The sequence below is a fragment of the Crocodylus siamensis genome, chromosome 3 (assembly GCF_052110815.1).
Source record: "Crocodylus siamensis isolate JL-2025a chromosome 3, ASM5211081v1, whole genome shotgun sequence".
In the NCBI taxonomy this organism is placed as follows: domain Eukaryota; kingdom Metazoa; phylum Chordata; order Crocodylia; family Crocodylidae; genus Crocodylus; species Crocodylus siamensis.
Window position 1 is genome coordinate 169,295,344 of NC_143397.1, and position 21,481 is coordinate 169,316,824.

A 21,481-nucleotide genomic window follows, 5' to 3' on the forward strand; every position below is an offset into this window, starting at 1 on the left:
GTGATATTAAGCAACAGCAATAGATATACCATTGGACAATAATAACATATGATAAATAATAATATACATATACCGTCCAGGGAATGTGTAATGCCACATGGTCTCAGGAAAGCTTTGATACTGACCTTATCTTCTCTAGAAAAGATTTCTGGACTTAACCATGAGTTCCAGCAAACTCTTGTTTTGTAGATGCAAAAACTAGCAAAAGACAGCATATTATTTCTATTATTATTTAGATTTAGATCTCAGCCTATCCAGAAGGGCTCACGGTAGTCTACAATAAAAGATAAATAACTTACATCTCCCTGCTCTTCCCCTGTCCCCCACAGCACTTTATTTTTATTTTTTTGCTGGCATAATTGTTTATAGCAGGGTGACAAAAAATATTGAAAAAAAAAATAGCCATAACCAGTATAACTCATAGGAGTAATTCAATAAACATTTGATTAAAAAGAGGAAACATGAGTAAGTCAATAGGCCTTCATGACAGGAGACAGTGAATTTAAATGGTCATGTACTGTTTTATTAGAAAGGTAATCCACAGTCTTAGTACTGTTTACATTAGTACTAAGGAAGTGCTAAAGAATAAACTTAAAAAAGAGAAACTAGAATGACATATAGATGAAGTTAATGGAACTTCTCTATCATTCTTGGCTCAATAATGTGATTATGGTAATCCCTACCAGTGTGATCATATACCTGTCCTTTTCTGAAAGCAGAACTAGCCCCTGTTCAGATCTTTGAATTCAAATAGTGTTGTAACGACTTAATTACATAGATACAGAAAGCTTTTTTTCAGAGATAGCTTCTTTCTGTACTAAGAGATGCATAAAACATATGTGGATTTTTTTAAAACAAAAATTAAAACAGTATATCCCAGTGCTACGGACAGAAGTTACACATAAGCTTGTTTAAATGATCAGAAACTGGTTTAAACCTGTAACAGAACAAGAGTTCAGTGCACATAAACCAGTTTCAAAATGGCCAAAACTGGTTTAAGATAAACCTGATTGAATGTAGTATCCGACTTAACTGGTTGAGGTCAAACCAGTTTACGGAACTTCTGTCCCAGACCCCTTTCTGGTTTAAGATAAATCAGAGTCCCCCAGCATCCCAGCATGCTTCTCAGCCCTGGGCTGGGCTGCACTGTCTGCTTAAGAGAGCAGGCTGGCCCTCCCCCTCTGCTCTCTAGTCAGAGCAGGGCAAGGGTGTGGCCAGATGCTGGGCCAGCATGGCCACTGAGGTGAAGGGGGGAGGGAGGGGGTTTATTCCCCGCTCTCTCCCCTCTCCAGGGGGATTGCAGCCAGGGTCTGCCAGCACCAAAGCTGCCTCCACCACTTGGCCCTGGCCAGGCACACCCCAGCTGGGATTCCCTGGAGGAGAGGGGAGGGAGGGGGGAATAAAACCCCTTTCTGCCCCCTTCACTTCAGGGGGTTATGCAGGGAGGCCATCTGGCCATGCTTCTGGCCCTAGAGCAGCGAGTGGGGAGGGACCCTGACAGGGGCTGCTCTGCCCTGGCCAGGCAGACCTCAGCTGGGATCTTCAGGGAAGGAGAGGGGAGGGAGTGGGGAATAAACCCTCTCCCTTCCCACTTTGCCTTAGGAGGGCATGCCAGGCCAGCATCTGGCTGGGGGCTGGGGTCCAATGTTCCCTCTAAGGCATAGCAGACCTAGGCGTGCTACTCTGGTCCGTGAGCGTGCTGCTTTGGTTTGTTCCTGAATTGGTCTTGCCTTTCGGTGTGATGAACAAATTATTCTCACAACATTATTTGGGAGAAAAGAGTCTTGAAATACTGAACTATATATATTATATATTTTATTTAAAAAAAATTAAAATATAAAACCCTACCAAAACAGAAAAGTTTAATTCTCCACCTGAGGAAAGCATGCAAAAGAGAATGGATTCCACATGACAGACATATATCACATCATTTAATATACTCTGTAAAGCTCTCAGGCACTGTGAAACACTGAAGGTATGCCTGGTTTGCCCTACCTGGCAGATTTCATCACTCTTTCAAAAATGATCAACACTGCCTCTGTGCCTCCACAGCCTTTGCAAGCAGCATGGAGCCATGTGCATCCTGCCACTGGGTAGATCAGGCAATGAGGAGGTACATGGCATTGGGGCTCAAGGTGAAGCTCACCTGAAGGGGCTGGGGGAGCGGAGCAGTTCCCTGGAGCCAATGGAGCGAGCGTGGTGCCTGGCTCTGCCCAAGCCCCAGCCCCTGTCCCCACCCCTGCCTTGCCTGGGAGAGGAGCCACTGCCTGCCCTGCATCACTCTCTCTCCCCGCAGGGATGCCAGCACAGTGAGGAGTGGAGTGCAGTTGAGTGGTAACTTACTGCCAGCCCTAGTGCCTCTGCCGCACTCTGGGTTTCTAAGAAGCTGCAGCCCAGCTCCTCTCTGAGACGGTGCGTGGCATTAAAAAGTTAATGCGCGGCAAGATTTTTTTTGTGTATGGCCATGCATGCACGTAACTTAGTGGGAACCCTGCTGGGGTCTGACCATGCTTCTTTTCCCGCACCTCTCCCCCTCTAGGCACACCCCAGCTGGGGTCCCTGCAGGCTAAGGTGGGGGTTTAAACCCCACCCCAATAATACTTGGGCCTGCCAGGGCCTGGCTACTGCTCCCTCAGCTCAGCTTCCTTCGGCCACTGTGGAAGGGAAGGGAAGGTTCGCTCTAGTGCCCCTGGCTTCTGGTCTGAACCACTGCAGGCACATGGCTGCATTTCCAGAATCAAAAGTGACTATCTATTCACTTTCTTCTTGGTTCAACCTATTCAGGTTAGATTAACCTGAAAAGATTTAATCAAGTCAGGCTCAAGCTTTTTGAATGTCTGTACTTAGCCCAAGAGACAACTGTATAACAGTATGTGACATAAAGGCCATTACTATTCCCACGTGGAGAAAATTTTCCTCAAGTTGATGGCTGACTCAATGGATGAAATTGATAAAATGGCTAACAATATCTGCTCAGTCCTCCAGAATTAGATGTCCAAGAAGAAGGTTGAAGCATCACAGCCAGAAGCAAGAGAGAGAGAGAGACATAGCCAACATACTATAACATACTGTAGTTTTATTTTCTATATTCCCTACAAAGAATGACTAGAAGAAAGTCAAATGTTGAAGAGGAATTAGTCCATCAGACAAAGTGACAGCCACTAAGATGAGGAAAATGATTTAAAGTGCAAGCTACCTAATTAAGGTCCTTTTCCTAAAAGGGTATTGTAAGCATTTCCCTAACTTTCAGTGTATGAAAGGCTGTATAATGAAGGAAAAGGTGACATTTCTTTTTAAAAAATGCTGCTGTTCTCAGTGAAGAAGTTGAGTTCTAGGATAGAGTAGGTAATTGAAAGGCCAAGGGGATGGCAGAGAAAATGGATGGAATGTTGTTCCGTGTTGTGGACATGTGGATTCAGCATCTAGGAATTTCTATGAAGAGAACAAAGGAAAGTACTCTGAGTTTTATCAACTCCCCTCCCACAATCACTGTAGAAAGTACGGCACAACAGAAATAAGATTTCCTCCCTATCTACAGATTAGGGTTACCATATTTCCGGTTTCAAAAGAGAGGACACCTGTTGGGGTGAGGGTTGGAGGGGTGGTATATGGTTGTGGGGGAAACAGTTTCTAAGTTAAAGTAACAGTAAATAACAGTAAATTTACAGTAAGTTACATTAAATAACAAATGTTATTGCCTCAAAAATAAAATGTAAAACACAAATAAAGCCACAGTCTCCTGCAGCCCTGCCAGTGCCTCTCTCTCTCTCTCAACCTACAGCCCCCTGTTCCTCCCAGCCATGCTGAAGGGGCCCCTCAGATGCCCCCATCCCAACTGGGCTGGAGCATGGATAGTTGTAGCAGCTCTGACTTATGTGGGTGGTGGCAGAGCATGCATGGCCGCAGTGTAGACTGGAGGGAGGACAAGGGGAGGCCTGTAGCACCCCTTGCCATGGCCTGGGGCTCCTGCACTGCACCAGGTGGCCTGGTCATGGTCCGCCCCCAGGCAGCATCTCCCAGCTGCCCTGCCCCTGTGAGCAAGGGCACTGGCCCTGGTGCCACCAGCCCAGCCATGCAGCTCTGTTCACCTCCAATGAGTCCTCCACCCCTTTGTTGCTGGAGGGAAAGGCACTTTCCCCTCACCCCCACTCCCCTGCTGGTGCTCTAGTGTTTGGACACCTTCCCCAAGTGACATTAGGCACCTCCCAACACACCCATCCCCCTCCACACAACACTCTCTCTCACTCACACACACACACCCACACACACACCCACACAACCCGCTGGACATTACCTGAATCCAGCCATTGGGGCTGCCCCCAACACTCTTCCTGGCTGTATGCTAGCCACGTGTGTGTGTGCATGTAGACACATGTGGTGCCCCCTGCCTCCAATCACCCCAAGTAGCTCCTTGCAGGCTGGAAGGCTGCCAGCCTGCAAGGGATTACCCACAGTTTCCTCCTTTAAAGAGGAAAATCCTCATTTTTCCACAGCAAATGGAAAACCAGAATTCCTGGTAAACAGGCATGCTGCTAGGGCAAGCTGGGAAATGCAGTTCTACCAGCGTTGATGTTGAAAAAGGACTAGCAGAGCAAGGACATGTCTGGGAAAGCCTGGACATATGGTAACGCTACTGCAGATAGATAGTAAATAAAACAGGGCAGAGTTTTGTGAAGCTTTGGTTCCTGATTTGATTCAGCAGAGATTTGGCCTGATTCGGTGGCTGAATCTCTGAATCCAAATTAAATCAAGAGACCTGTTAATCTCTCTGAATTGAATCAGAACCCTCCAAATTGATTCAAAGACATTCAGGAAGATTTGACTATCTGGACAGACACAGCTTTAAATGTTTTTTCTAGATACCTCAAGGTACCAGGGGGCTTGTGAATGCTGAGATGGTGGGGCAATCCCATAGGAGCAGGGAGAGGTCCCCAGTGTGCTTGGCAGTAGACCCGGAAGTGGACCAGAAGCACTTCTGGTTCACTTCTGGGTCCGCCAGGGAACATACTGAGGGGCTCCCCCTTGTCCATCCCCTGGCTCAGCGACTGGTCCCCCTGCTCCATCTACCCCACTGTTGCAGCATTCACAAGCTGTGTCTGGTACCTTGAGGTATGTAGAAAAAAAATGTTAAGCTATGTCTGAGGCCAAATTTCTGATTCTCCAAATCAGCATTGAATCTTCAGATTTGGATTTGGCCAAATCAAACTGGGGACAGTGATCTGAATCAACAAATCAAATCACTGTCCGTGATTCTGGTCGAATCCAAATCCGAATTGAATATGGTCCCTTTTGCACACCCCTATTATCCGTGATATCTGACTATAGGATTTCTCCAGCCCAGTTGGCATCTTTATTTAGAGAAGCTATAATTGACAAAACTGTTCAAAATAGACATCTCCTTTGTTTCAATCATCATCACTAACGGCAATTATAGGTACTCAGCACTTTACAGCCCTAAATTATTAGTGATATTAATATATTCTAACATCCAGAAATGATTTCCGGTACATCCAGTAGAAAGACATGACAATCTACTTTCTTGAACTGGATATTACAGTCTGCATGGAAACAGAATGCAAGTTAACAAATAAACTGATACATGCATTTGTATGTGGTAATAGCTGAAGTAGCATACAACACATACTTGACAAGGTCTGATATGCCACGCTAGCACATTTGATTAATAGAATCCTAGAATCATAGAAAATTATGGTTGGAAGGGATCTCAGGAGGTCATCTAGTCCAACGCCTTGCTCAAAGCAGAACCATCTCCAACTATATCTCAGTCGAGACTTCTCTGGGTCTTATAAACCTCCAAGGATGGAGTTCCACAACCTCTCTGGGTAACCTGCTCCAGTGTTTTACCACCCTTCTAGTGAGAAAGTTCTTCTAATATCTATCCTAAACTTTCCTTTCTGCAACTTGAGAACATTGCTCCTTGTTCTGTCATCTGCCACCAATGAGAACAGTTTAGCTCCATCCTCTTTGTAACTACCCTTCAGGTAGTTGAAGACTACTATAAAATCCCCCCTCAGTCTTCTCTTTTCCAGATGAAATAAACCCAGTTTCCTCACTCTCTCCTCATAAGTTATGTGCCCCAGTACCCTAACTATTTTCATTACCCTCTTCTAGATTCTCTCCAATTTGGCTATATCCTGTCCGCAGTGGGGGCCCAAAACTGGATACAGTACTCCAGATGTGGTCTCACCAGTGCTGGAGAGGGGAATAGTCACTTCCCTTGATCTGCTGACAACACTCTTACTAATGCATCCCAGTAAACTGTTTCTTAGCTGCCTTTGCAACTCCTGACTCTTATTCAGCCTATTGTCCACTGTAACCCCCAGGTCCTTTTCTGCAGAGCTGCTGCTTAGCCAGCTGGTCCCAAGCCTGTACCAGTGCATGGGATTGTTCTATCCTAAGTGCAGGACTTTGCACTTTTCCTTATTGAACCTCATGAGATTTCTTTTGGTCTAATCCTCCAATTTGTCAACGTCTTTCTGAATCCTAGCCCTACCCTTCAGTGTACCTACTACTCCCCCTAGAGTGTCATTTGCAAACTTGCTGAGGGTGTAGTGCATCCCATTTTCCAGATTTTGTTTAATATTTTTTTCAACAATCAGCCCCAGGACCGACCTCTGGGGCACTCCACTTGATCCTGGCTGCCAACTAGACATTGAGCAACGACTACTACTGTCTAAGCCCGATGCTCCAGCCAGTTTTGTATGCACCTTGAGGACCATTCAATCAACCCATACTTCCTTATCTTGCCTGCAAAAATGTTGTGGGAGACCATATCAAAAGGCTTGCTAAAGTCAAGGTATATTACATCCATCACTCTCCCTGCATCCGCAGTCAGTCATCTCATCATAGAAGGCAATCTGGTTGGATAGGCATGACTTGCCCCTGGTAAATCCATGGTGATGGTTCCTAATCACCTTCTTCTCCTCCAAGTGCTTAGAAATGGATTAATTGAGGACCTGCTCCATGATTTTTGCAGGGACTGAGGTGATGCTGACCATTCTGTAGTCCCCTAGAAGTTCCTCCTACCTTTTCTTAAAAATGGTTATTATATTTGCACTTTTCTAGTCATTTGGGACCTCTCCTAAACACTCTAAGTTTTCAAAAATGATGGCCTGCAGCTCTGCAATCACATCAGCCAACTCCTTCAGCACCCTTGGGTACATCACATTTGGCCCCATGGACTTGTACACATCCAGCTTTTCTAAATAGTCCCTAACCTGTTTTTTTTGCCATTCTTGGCTCCTTACCTCCTCCCTAAAAAGTGCTGCCAGGTGCAATAATCTGGGACCTGACTTTGCCTGTGAAGACTGAAGTGAAAAAGGCATCGTGTATGTGACAGACTTACCTGATCAAGCTCCAATGTGTCCAGGGGCTTGAGAATCCTCAATTCCAATTGGTGTAGCCTATCCACCAATCAGGAACAAGCTGGGGGAAAGCAGGCACTGCCCCTTTCCTGAAGAGAGGGGGAGAGCAGCTCTTTGACCAGATTGTGGACTGTAGCACGGCAGATTCACCGGACTTGAGGGATGGAGCCCCTGAAGCATATAAAAGGACAGCACGCTCAACATGCTGAGGGCAGAGGTGGTGAGGGATGGTGGGGAGAGAGGAGCTCTAGAGAAAACTGTCCTCCAGACCCTGCCTGAGCCTCAATGGTGCGCAGATTACTGCATGACACTCAGGCTCTGGGAGCAGCTTGAGGTGGCTTGAGCCTGTGAACCAGGCAAGCAGCTGGGTGGGCAGTGCATGGATCAACATATGGAGAGCCAACCCTGGGAGCAGCTCGAGGCTGCTCAGGCTCTACACAGCGCACAGGTCAGAGCACAGAGAACTGGCCCACATGGTGTGCAGGTCAGCGCAAGGACAGTTGACCTTGAGAGCAGTTCGAGGCTGCTTAAGTTAACACCAGCTCTAGGCTGAATAATTGGACCCCCTCAGTGTGGCCCAGCATCAAACTAAGAGTCCTGGTGCCCAGACCAGAGCCCGGGAAAGGGAAAGACCTCCTGTGTGAGGCCGGAGAACTGGAGTCAGTAAGGGCTCGGCTCCTGTAGGATTGTCCTGGGTGCCCAGTGTGGGGCACCAGGCCACTGAGAGGAGCTGGAGGTGCTGCCAGAGAGAGGCCCTTGTGGGACTGGCCCCCAAGGGACGAGCCTTGGCTGCTTCAGAGTGGGAGTTGCTGGGGAAGCGGGTCTCATAGGGGAGGCAGGCTTGGGAGAAAAGGGTCTGCAGCCTCCATGCTCCACCATTGTGGAGTGGGGGGAGTGTCCACATCCCTGGGCCCTAAAGGGGAAGGGGGGCAGGGAACACCCTGTGGGGTGCTGAGTGCACCCCATATTTTGGTGACTGATGTTTGCTTTGTACTGTAGATGTTAATATAGTTATGGGTATTCCTTAAGAGGGTTTTTTTTGGTTTACCTGTGTTCGTTACCTATATATGTTTACCGCCTATTATCTGAACTTATCTGTATGGTCGCCATGCCTTAATTTACCTGTTCCAAGGTGTTAATGTTCATTTGTGCAGGGGGGTTAATTATTGCCCATGCTGTGGATCACCTGCACTAAGTTCCCAGTTACCAGCTCTATGTTTTTCAGTCCCTCAAAGTGGTGCAATGTGTTGATTGCAGGTTATTGTATATGGCATCACATATTAATTCTACTGTAAATATTTAATGTATCTTATTCATATTTATTTTTGTATAGCAATACATTTGTATATAGTTAAGTGCTTTGTCCAGACCTGGCTCTATAGAGCTCCCTGTTGTCAGGCCCCTCTCACAGCACTGTTGCCTGACCACTCCATCCCTTCCACTTGCAGACAGGGCACACTCCTGGGTGTATACAGGTTACATATACTTCAGCCTTTTCTGCATCATCTATCACTAGATTGCATCCCCTGTTTAGTAAGGAACTCACACTCTCCCTGATTTTCCTCTTGTTCCTGACATCCTTGTAGAAACTCTTCTTGTTACCCTTCAGGCACCTTTCCAGCTGCAATGCTAATTGGACTTTGACCTTCCTGATTTCATCCCTGCATGCCTGAGCAAAACTGTTATATGCCTCCCAGTTGTTTGTCCGAGTTTCCACTTCGTATAAGCTTCCTTTTTGTGCTTTAGCTCACTGAAGAGTTCCTTGCTAAGCCAAGATGTTTTCTGCTATACTTGCTAGACTTCCTGCACATCAAGATGATTTGTTCCTGCACCTTCCACCCTCAAACATTTAATTGTGCATGGCTAAAACTTAAACAGAACCTTCTATTTTTCTTTGGGAAACCTGGTATATTTTAAATGCATGAACAACATATGATAAGCAAAGAACTGACAAATTGGCAAGCATTCCTGGTGAGCCCTTGCGCTTAAAAGGAGCAGTTATTTGGGCACTGAAGAACTACTTAAGCACAATACCAGCATGGAATTGCTAGACAGTAAAAGGACTATTTCATTTACCTTGCGCTTTCTGAAGATCATTGTCACTTAAAGTATTATGATATTGTCCCTGGGGAAGAAAGGGGGGAACCACACTACAGCTTTATGACAAATTAAAAAAGAGAGAAGCTATTGAGATTTCTACATACTACTGTAATACCCCAAGGCCTCTTTTGTGTCACAGTGCACATTACTAATCACAAATTGTATATCCACAAAGAATTCAGAAGGCAAACTGATTGTCCTGTGATGCATTAAAGAGTGCAACTATTAGTTTCACCATTTAATGTCTATGAAAAACTTCCACTTCTGTAGCATATTTAGGCAGGATTTTTGCATGATCTCCTTTGTAGGTGGATTCAGTTCAGAGAAACATGATGTTTCACTTTTACATGTTAACATAATTCTTTGCCCTGAAGTTCAAAATATATTATCCCCTGAATCACCAAAACACTGATGGATTATAAGGCAGTGCTGCCAATTTTCCAATATATACAAGATGGGAGATATATATTATAATTTCCTCAAAATAATAATTTGAACTGAGCCAAGTGCAACCAAACTGAAACAAAATCTGCACAGTATAACAGAACCCAATCCTCTCTAAAATTTATAGTGCATAGTTCTATATTTGAAGTGCAACACATTCCTATAAACAAAAAGTACCAAGAATTAAAAATTGTTATTATCTAGAGATATATGTGTATATGCACATGGACATAAAACTGTAGGCATCCATGATACTCCATAAAAATATCATTACACAGTGGTAACTTGGGTGTCCTTCTGTCCCCCAAGTATCTACAGAAAGCAGGATAGGTTTGCATCTTATAGACTAACCAAAGTATGCGTGTGTATGCGTGTGCATGTGTGTGTGTGTAGACTTTGGTTAGTCTACAAGGTGCAAATGTAGCATGAACTGAACTAATGTATCTAACGTTAACATAGAGTGTAATAATAGTAAAATATAACCATGTTAGTCTTGTTCTGTAAGCAACTTGAAAACTCCATTTTGTATCCTTCTGCTTGACATAAGTGAATGAACTCTGCATAGCCTTTATGTATGACTGTGCGTAAAAGGGTGAATGATAGGAGAATGGCATAGAGACGAGAGAAGAAGATTTAACTGTTTATGTAAGCAACAGGGAGTCAAATGTAAGTTACCAGTCAGTAAACTAATTAATAAACAGCTGAAAAATCCCTTTGAAGCTCGGGGCACAAAGAAAATAACAGAAGAAGAAATTCTGCCAGACGGGCAACAAGAATACTCCAAGGCTAAGATAAGCTGAAGACAAAAGAAGAAGCTGAGTATGGAAAAACCCGAAAGCACTGAAACAAAGGATGCCAATCCCTATAAAAGAACACTTTGAAAATGCCAAGTTGTGTGAGTCTCTTTCTCTACTGCTGTTTCATCGTAGCACAGATGCATCTGTTCACCCCGCTCCAGCTGTTATCTTTAAATCTGCTATCTTCAAATCATCATCATCTACTCAATAAGCCTGGGTTGGCCACCCTGGGCTGATATTGAGCAACTATTGCTGGTAACTATATCTGGTGTATGTGTGGATGAAATGGTTGTTTTGTGTATGTGTATGCCTGTGTGTAATGATGTATAAGATGATTTGTGTGTGTTTGTATGAACGGTGTGCCTGAACCTCTATGTCCAGCTCATGTAATCAAGAAACGTGGCACCTTGCCTTATCCCCCTTTATAAAGTCTCGCTCGTGATTTGAGCAATTGGCAATTTGTGTAACACAAATATATATATATATATATAAAACAAGGTTTCGTGAGTTCATGGTTAACTACATCTCAGATTCCTCTATACCAGATTTGAGTTTTGGCTGCTCTGTGGGTTTTATCAGGGAATTAATTCTTCCATTGATAGTTTTCTTTTGGCCTTCAATATGTGAGCATCAACAGCAAATTCTTCCTTTGCCTCAAAGCCTTAGATCTGAATTTTATTGTGGTCTTTACTACCCCAAAACTATGTTTAGTCATAAAGATGTTATTAGGCCCAGGATGTGATTTTTCTCCTTTTTCTCTCTTACCCATTCTGCTGAAGTCATAATGTTCAGCAACCTTAGACAGTGGCTTTAGGACATACCTCATGTCAACCCCAATACTCTCCATGACCTGAAAAAAGAAAGAGAGAACTCAATTTGTTCTGTACACCAAGATTTCAGGAAAATAAACAGCCAAGAAAAAGACACACATTCACAAAGGCTCATACCTCAACACGTGCAACTAGGTAATGTTTATCCTATTACTGTTTCTCTCCTCTTTCCAAGTGCTCACCTTTTACATTTTTCAAGTTTAAATCTTGTCCATTACATTTGTCTGCAACCAGTAAATATTTGTTACAAGGGGTTCTGATAGAATAAGGTTTTGGTTTATTTTCTCATGCCTACCACAGCATTGAGCATGGCTTTTTTTCCCAACAGAAAGCCAATGGTAAGCATAAGAAGAAAGCTCTAGATAGGGTATAGAGTAACATGGGACATTTAAGATGAAAAGAAGAATTACTTAGCGTTAGTTACTTGGAGTTGAGATATAGGTTGGAATGGTGACTTAAAGTTGAAGATTAAATATTGTACCCTACACAGAAAATGAAAGATGTTAGTAAAGTATTTATGTTACAACTCTTCTTTAATTAGCTGTTCTAAAAAAGGATACAGTTTTTAGCAATGACACAGAGTTGGACACTGCTGCAACATGTACTGGATTGTACAGGCTATATTGTTATCTACTGCATAACACGTAGCCTGCAAATTAACTTCCACTGGCCAGAGGACAGACAGGTAAATTGAATGCTTTCATATAGTTATTTAGAGTTGGTTATGTTTCTTGGTACAGTACTTGACTTTTTTGTTATTAGTCTCATACAAGAAATAACAAGATTGATGCTGTCATAACAAGGAAGGAGATCATGGTGGGTACAGTGAAGGCTCTTACATAGCTATCAGATAGAGCTGTGTCTTAGTGCATAATAAATTTATGTCCTAAAGTGTATATATCAGGCAGTTGCAAGGACATGTTTTTTTGTACTTAATGGCGTGTTTTATATTTTTGTGAAAGGCAGATTCCTAGCCTCTCAACAGGATCTAACAATTGGACTTAGCTTTGGAAATAACTACAATCATGTTTTAAAGCTTGATATATTTTAGAATAGTAAGGAAATTTAAGTGACATTTAGGAGGTTTTTTGAGTGTATTCTTTGGAGTTCTGCACACTTTTACCTGGGTAACTAGTGCATCTGAACATCTGCAAATATATATCCAAAATATAAAATGCTAAAATCCACAGGAGTAAACGTATGAATTTTTTTTCAACCAAAATTCATTAACAATTAAATGTAATACTAAGAATAACGCCAGGTTCATTTTTTGGAGGCCATAAAGTTACACCTTAAATATATGTCTCCATTAATTATAACAATATAATTATAAAACCATGTGTCTTTGTAATGTGTATGTGTGCATGCATCTACACACACACACATTTCAATGAAGGTTTTTTAGTCCTTCTATAACTCATAATATGGATACATCACTCAGAATAAGATGGGCTTCTATTACATTTATACATAGTACTGTCTAACTGTCTGTCTTCTGTTCTTCAGTGAGAAATCTGTGTTGTTTTAAAGCAGCAATGACAAACACTGTCTATAAAATTGAAACTTAGAAAGAATACTGTAACATATCAGCTCACTGCAAATATTATCTGTCGAAAAAATAACCAGAGATGTTTCTGTATTCTATGGAGACCTAGGGTTTCTGCTATTTATAGTTAGTTATAGCTTTGGGTTGAAAGGGAGTTTTCATATTTTTAAGGGAATTTCTTGGATTAGCATAGAATAAGCTGTTTTGAAATATGGATTACAGGGTAACGTCTACTGAAAACTTATTTCTGCAGATCCTGGCAAAGAATAACTGTTGCATGGAGAAGCCTTATCTCATGTAATATGTGTGTAAGTTTCTTTAAGCATGAAACATGGCCAGTAGAATTTTTTTCATGTACCATGACTTGTAGCAGAGAGCTGCATTAGAACTGATGGGAACAGAACAGAATGAATCTCATGGAACCCTGTGGTCATAGGTATTTTTTTCCCTCAGGGTGCTCCATAGAGGCTAAGACACTGATTCAGAGACCAGAAACTAAAGGATAGCTGAACAGAGATGTGAGTAGGTCTTCTGCAAGGTGCTCTATCACAGTACCTTCTGAAAACAGAGTGCAGTGCATAGATTCTTTCCCCCTTTTATTCTCAATTTTATAATTCAGAATTCTTATTGACAAGAATCCCAGCCCTCATGTCTGTGCTTTGTTATCTTATTTCATATCATAAGAATATTTTGGGGTGGTGTTTCCTGCAAATTATTATTATTCTAATGATAATTCTATTCATTAGAATTTCTACCCTTTGTTTCCTATGCATATGAGCCTATGCACTCAGGCTTGCTATGTGGATCCTGCAAACCATTACTTGACTCTCTTTTCATCTGCTTTTTCTCTGGCCATGTGAAAAGCCTCTCTTTTTGCCCTTTATGGATCTTAAATCATAGATTTTAAAAAGAGAAATGTTCCCTTGACACACATGACCCTAAAATATAAATTATGCAAACATTAAATTTAAAATGCTTTTTGCTTTTAGTTCCCAGCCTGAGAAATACTGCAGTGACAGCTGTCAATTAGTTATACTATGTATCCTTAGGAGCACAAACGAACCAGATTTTTGGAGTGGACATAAGCGCAACCTTGAGCATGCTGCTTCCCTGAGATAGTCTCAAAGTGGTCTATTATGAAATAAAAATCTGTGGATTGAATGATGTTTTTGTAAAATGTAGTGATTGTGTTTATTGCCTTAAAAAAATCTACCAATTATCATTATCCTACTTTTGAATAAATCCCTTGGAACAGATTGCATAACCCCATTAGAAAATTTCAGGTTACTTCAAGTGATATATAGTTTTTTGGAAAATAAAAACTAATCATCACTTCAAGGAAACAGAAATGTGATTTAATGATGAATATTGAAAAAATAGGTAGGTGATATTCTTCAAGCCAAGCTTTACTCCCTTCCCCCCTTCTCTTTTATAGGCAATCAGCTAAATATTGGCAAAGCATGTGGGAAACCGAAATTAATAATGAATCTTCTATTCAAAATATTTCTGGTGATTTTGTAGTCACATATTTAATAGTTCAGGAAAACAATAATAGCATGGGAGCCAAAGTACAAAGAAAAAAAAGGCAGCCTGGGGCAACAGTTTTCCAAAGCTACAGAGAGTGAGGATGCTGAAATAAATGGAAAAAAGATGATTATTGTTGGCAGAACACAGAGGGCAGTGCTTAATTGTAGGAAGAACAGGTCGGATGTCAGATACTCACCAACATTCAACACAATTGAACTGCATTTAGAAAAACAAAATGCTTGTCTTCTCAGGATGAATCATCTTTCAAGCAAACATTGTAAATATAGACAAAATGGCATTTGCCCTAGGAATGTTTTCTGTGAAGGATGGTACCATCAGTTGAGGTTATTTTCCATCCGTCATTTATGAGCTTCCTAGGAAAAGCTGATTCCTTGAAAGACAAGTATATACTGTATAACAAGAAATCAAAATATTTTTACTAATCAGCATATAGGTTTGTGATTCTTAGCAATTATTGATTCATATTGGATAGACTTAACTGATTTTACAAGATCCTCTGAATTATAGAAGTGTCCTGAGAGATCCATTGCATGTGTCTGGATATAATATTGCCTCCTTCTTTAGTGCATTAAGCTTCAATTATCTTGTGCTGGTAACTAGAGTCACAGCTGTGGATGAAGGGCACAATTTAGGTTCATAGGTTTATGGATGCTTGTTACACCACTGTATAAGGCAGATTAATCTCCTCAAAGCAATAAAGAGTTTGCCAGTCACATGAGGATGGAGTCAGCTCCTCTAAGACCCATTAGCAAGCACTTACAGGTGACAGTTGCAGACATTCTGCTGCTCTTTGTACCCTATGTAAAGAGTGTTTTAGCAACCAGATTTAACATATAATCTATATATTTTGCAACTGAGACAACAAAGAAATGAACTATCATATAGATGTAACTTCCATTTTTAGATGAAAAATAGCAGCAACTTTTTTTTATGATAATGGAACCAAAGATCTCCAAATTTTCAGTTCTCACTAACAAGGCACTGTACTTTGAAGACAACTATCTTGTCCATGATTTTTTAAGAGAAGTTTCAAATGCTCGTCATCCTTTCTTGTGATGGTGAAGGGCACATCCTACAACTAATGGACATTTGAGTTAAACAGCCCAAAGGCAAGGTTTTTATTTCTGAATCAGCATCTGGTAAGCTGGATAGGGCTGGATTTCTTCTTTCTTCCACCAACTATAAAATTGACTTATAGTTTCTACATGGATACATGTGTGTCTGATGCTAGAAACTGCAACCAGTTTAACAGAATGCAATTATGTATTAGAGCTTCTGCTGCAACAATAGTGTTGTAGAGAGAAATGTGGGAAGGGAATATTTTTCTTTGACACACAGTTTATACCATTTTGCCTCTGCTCCTGGCTTCCAAAATGATACACTAATTTTAAGTTAGATGTGCTGTCCAGCCCTGGAGGTAGTATATGACCTCTTGAATTATTTTCATCTGTCCACTTCAGTTTTTTACAGGATCATGCAGTAAAACAATGATCCTGAGAATGTGTTCACGTACTGACATAGATGCAAAGGCTCAGCTTCATAAGATCTATTATGGTCAACACAGTGGCTCTGCTCCATAGGTTTTGGCAAGTGGCATCAAACAAGCCTTATTATAAAAGGGCTTTGTGGGTTAATTTCAGAATGGCTAGTCCTCCAGAAACAAACCTGTAGTATCTGGATGTATAAAACTGTGGAAGTGGTTTATTGCAAAACATGAGAAACTGGAGCATTGATCAATGTATTCCCCAGATGAAAGGCAAGCACAATTCAAAAAGATGCCTACAGTTTATTCTGATCTGAAAACAAGCCTTCGTGCTGGTAGGTGAATGATGCATTCTGGAGACACAATGTTACTGCGAAGATATTGTTAAGATCTTCATAAGGGGCAAGATAATCTCTAATGATATAAACATCACCAAACTGGTTTTAAAAGTACCATCAATTAAAAAGATTACAGTGACTCACATAGTGGCATGATTCATATACCAAGTCTCATTCAGGGAGACCTACATACCAATTTAAAGCCATCTATATATCTGTCCTCACTCAGGGAGAATGACATATTGATTTAAAGCCATCTGTATATCATACTTTTAAGTGTTTAAGGCACTAGAAGATACATTTTAAAAACAAATCATCTCACCAAGCTTTTCCATATACTGATTAAAAAGAGATATATAGTAATTGCTCATAAAGAATACTGTCACTAGCTAGAAAATGGTACAATAATTATTTTGAAGAAAAACAGCAGACTAAGCAATGTACAAACATATAAAAACAATATATGCTACACTGAGGCATCATATCAAAACAAGAGAGGTGCTGTTTCCAAACCTATCTCACTATGGGTTTGGAAAGATTCCATCTAGACAGCTCAATGTCAGAAAAATATTGACAAATTATAGGAAAAAAGATATGGATACATTTTAGGGAATCCAGAAAAATACAGAAACATCAATTATCTGGTTGAAAGGATTGATTCAGATGAAAAGATTAAGGCAATTAAGGCCTATGTCCTGAATACCTTCTGTTCTCTAATGACTATTAAGCCATTATTTCTACTGGAGTGGTGAGAGGTTGGGGAAGCATAGGAAGAGAGGAAGGAGTTAACTGTTCACAAATATTTAAAGAGTGTAAACTAAAGAAGAAAGTAAAAAGGATAAAAGACTGATGATAGGACAAAAGAAAAGAACATTAAACCTTCACATCATGGAGATATCTTGTGTTAGAGCTATGGGGATGGACATTGTTGGACAGGGAAATTAAGTAGAAGTCTTGATTTCACCTCTAATGACTGCATACATATTCTTCTGTGGCTCCTCACTATACAAATAACACCCATTTGGGTATTTCTACTCTACAAATTTGTGAGTTCAGGCATGTTCTGACTGGGTGTGAGTGAGCACAGGGTTTTGCTTGGCAGAGTGTCCAACCTTGTTTGAGATGAGGTGTAGAATATTGCTAATATAAATAAAAGCAAGGCTTTATCATCACACTATAATTTGCTTCTGGAGGTGTGTTGGGAATCTATTTAACGGAGTCAGAATTTAACTCTTCAACAACCATCTAGTTATTTGGTTATTCTGTGTTGTATTGCCTGGCAATACAAATAATAATCTGCCACTGCTATCTGTAACTCTGCCTCCTCTTCAAATGATCAAGGAAACAGGTAAAAATATTGGGGTAGGTTCAAAATAAATCCTGGATCTAAATATCAACCACCTACTGTGTCTTCTCCTAAGTAGTGTGGTATAAGGGGTGAATATGGTCCACACATCTGCATTTTGAATTAGTATTTGGTTCCTCAGGCAGCTCCGCTGATCTCATTCACAGTGATTAACAGTAACAGAAAATGTGCCATAATTACTATTCGCTTCTTTCCTCATTCCATATATATAACTCACAGTAACGTTAATAGATAATATGCACATGGATCACAGGGTGAATTACATTGGTATGCATTTTTTTTCATTGTTGGATTTCAGCCTATGTACTTTTATTGTGTGCACTGCCATGAGTCAGGCCACCGGTCGCTTATTTAGAAAGCATGCAATCACTTTAGTTTGATCTCCCAGAGATGGTAGCTTTTTTGGAATGTAAGTTTGAAGAAATAATACCCATTGCCTTTCAAAAGTAGGCTTCCAATATTTATATAGTTCTTGATTTAAAAAAAAAAATGCACTAATTCAATGAGCTTTACAACCAGAGAGAAATAGAAGAAGCCATGCATATGTTTTTATATGATAGGGACTAATGAACTATTTTAAATCACTGACACAGCCTGTGGGAACATAGAAGAATGGCACCTATATACTCAAGGGCTGAGGCCACCCTGGAGAACATTGTAATTTTTTTAACAAAAAGATTTCAGTATCTTTTAACTAATGGAGAAAGATATTATGCCAGTGCATTTTGCCACATGTGTCATGTTTTCTGCATCATCAGCATTAAACTTTCAGTTATGATCCTGTAAATAAAACATATCTGGAAAGCTAGACATGACTGCTGATGTCAAGTAACACTTTGTTGATTACCAGAAGGCTTTGCTAAAGAACCATATGGAGTCACACTGGGACCTTAAGAAATCCAATTTGCCTCTCCCTGTGTGTCATTCCCACTCCATTTATATACCACAACAATCTTTGGCACCTGGAACCATCTGTTCACTCATCCCACAGACTTACGATCTACAACAATTTGTTTTCAACTTTTGGCAGAATTTGTGAGATGGAAAGTGGACTAAAAGTCTGCTTTCCTTGCAGTGAAGACTATATGCATATCTTTTCTGCAATATAGAGTAGATAGATTTTCAAGAAACAAAACCCAGTAGGCATTTTGGGAGAAGAGATCAAAATCTCCCAAATCTCTCCTGCTGTAAGTCTGCAGAAAATGGTGCTGTTCATATTTTAAACAGCATTTAGATATTGCTGTGTTTCACATTGAAAGACCCAAGTGATTTAGGAACCCAAGTTCCATTTCCAGAAGTAGCACAGGCACTTTGGGCTACCCTCACAAAACGACATAAGTGATACAACCTTGATGGTTTTGATTTTCATAGGGTTTGGGAGGGAAGTGGAGTCTGATCCCCTCAGGCAGAGAAAGGACTAGAACAAGGGTCTCCCTTATCCTAGGTGAGTGCTGTAACCATTGGAAAAATGAGACCAATATCTTTGCAGACCTTCCTCCCCTTATATTTGGTAGGATGCAATCCATTACATGTGCTTGGAGAGCCAGACCTAGCCCCACAGGAAGGATACATGGTAAATGCTTACTGTCTAAGCCTGCCTAGACTGTTCATTGCTCAGCACTTTTAGGACTTAGAAGCAGATATCAATGTGCCTAGAGACCTTTACTAATGAAAACATAGGGGACTAGGGGATTTAGGAACCTCCAGCCTACATAGTAACTGGATGAATTTAAAATTTAAGGATTTTCAGCATTTAAATTTTACACTTAAATGCGTACAGTGTCAGTGAGGCAAATTTATTTTCCAGATCTAAGCTTTATGGGTGCTGACAGATGTGAAAAACAAAACAAAACAAAAAGACCCTTTCCTGGAAGAAGCAGCACGTTAGTTTGACTTGGTGCTGCAGTTGTCTGTATTGCTCACATGTTTCAGCAGTGTTTTTTGGCACTTTTATCTAATAGCCAGTTCAATCAGCTATTGGATAGAAGTGCCAAAAAGTCCTACTAAAGTCCCTGATCTTTACAGATGTTAGGAGAGCTGGGCCCAACTAATACAATGCCTTTTCTGGGCATGTGCTAGGCTTGACACATGGGCATGCAGAATTTAAAGTAAAGCACCAGTTCTTTTTTTTTAATGCCTGTAAACAGCCTATGGTCCTAATTCTCACTGAAAGTCAATGGTAATGCAGTGGAAAGTGTTCTTGGAATTATCAGCCATACATAATTTCCCACCTGTGGACATTTCCCACATGTTCAGTTACTGGATCTGCGGTATACTTAATAACACACATTCTACACATTAATTCTAACAATTTTAGTGGTGCTCATTACCGTATATGAGGTAGTTTCTGTTTCAGCCACTACTCAGATGCATCCACCTCAGAACTGAAGTAAGGCAACTGTTCAGCTCACCACAACTGTACCCATTGGTATAAACAAGAAATCAAGCTTATCTTCAGGATGAATAGCATGTACTTACAGGAGAGTAATGAAATTTAGGTAGCTCTGTCGCATGTGGTGGTAGTCCTCTGAACAGAAAGGATTCAGTGGTGCTAAAGTCAAGTCTGTACTGTAAGTTTGGATGCTGAATCAATGCCATCTAGTGGTTATAATTTTTTTTTTATAGTTATAAAGTAAGCAGCCAATTTAACAGCATGACATTTCCGTTAAGTGAGCACAATGATTGTGCCTTGATATTTTTGTGGATAGTCTAAATGTTCTCTGGAGTAAAGGAATAAAAATCATAGAAATAATAGTAGATAGAAGTACAACGGTGTGCATGCCGTTCCTAAATCTGGTAGTGAAATAATTCAGCAACTGAGATAGTTTTTTTAATGTGGGCACTATCCTGTTGCAGCTGATCTAGTATTTCAAATATAAATAATTTCTTTCTTTTATTTTGGATAAGGGCAGAAAAACCACACATGATGCTATGGAGACCTGAGGGGATCGCTAAGATTAACTGGGCATGTCCAGATGAGAGTGTACGTGCCTCTTATAGCATTTCAGACTGGTTTGAGATGCTGCAAGAGGCATGCTGAGAATGAAAATTGTCCCCCCTGCTGCACGTTTGCAGCATAAGCTCTAAATTTGATACCTGGATTTCCAGGTATCGAAAAAAACTTACCCCAGAAAATAGTAGGACACAGCATGATTCCCCAGCATTCTGTGAGGCAAGTCGGGGCTTGGACCTCCACCCCAGACCTGCAACAAGCGGCACAGGTGAAGCCAGGTCTGAGGCATCCAGGACCATGTCGCTGGAGTCTCTGGCCTCAGAGGGCCCTGGGTGCCCAATGGCCACTGATGCTGCAGGGGGGAGGGTTGTGGGCCCTGTGGGGGGAGCTGTGGGCCCTGCGGGGGGAAGCTGTGGGCCCTGCGGGGGAGGGGCAGTCTGTGAGCTGTGCAGGGGGGCTTCACCCTGCAGGGGGCAGGGAACCCACCCCTCCTAAGCGGCACCCCCCACACAACCCCCCACATTTACAGTCCCCCCACAATTCACTCACAAACCTCACATCCATAAGCCACCACCACAAGCCCCTCACCCACATACCTGACCCTTTGGGTCAGAAGTGAGGGGACTGGGGTGAGGTGTGGAGGGGGGCGGTGGGATGTAGGTTGAAAGTAAGAGGCAAGGGCAGGGGCAGG

General features: G+C 41.5%; 1 long non-coding RNA gene across 1 annotated transcript; it reads right to left on the reverse strand.

Moving 5' to 3' along the window:
- Window positions 1-7,441: 7,441 nt before the first annotated feature.
- Window positions 7,442-20,347, reverse strand: LOC149869102 (uncharacterized). The gene is made up of 3 exons (XR_016441315.1): window positions 20,316-20,347; window positions 11,492-11,576; window positions 7,442-7,474 (listed from the first exon to the last, which is right to left on the reverse strand). It is a non-coding gene; the product is annotated as an uncharacterized LOC149869102 (long non-coding RNA).
- Window positions 20,348-21,481: the final 1,134 nt, after the last annotated feature.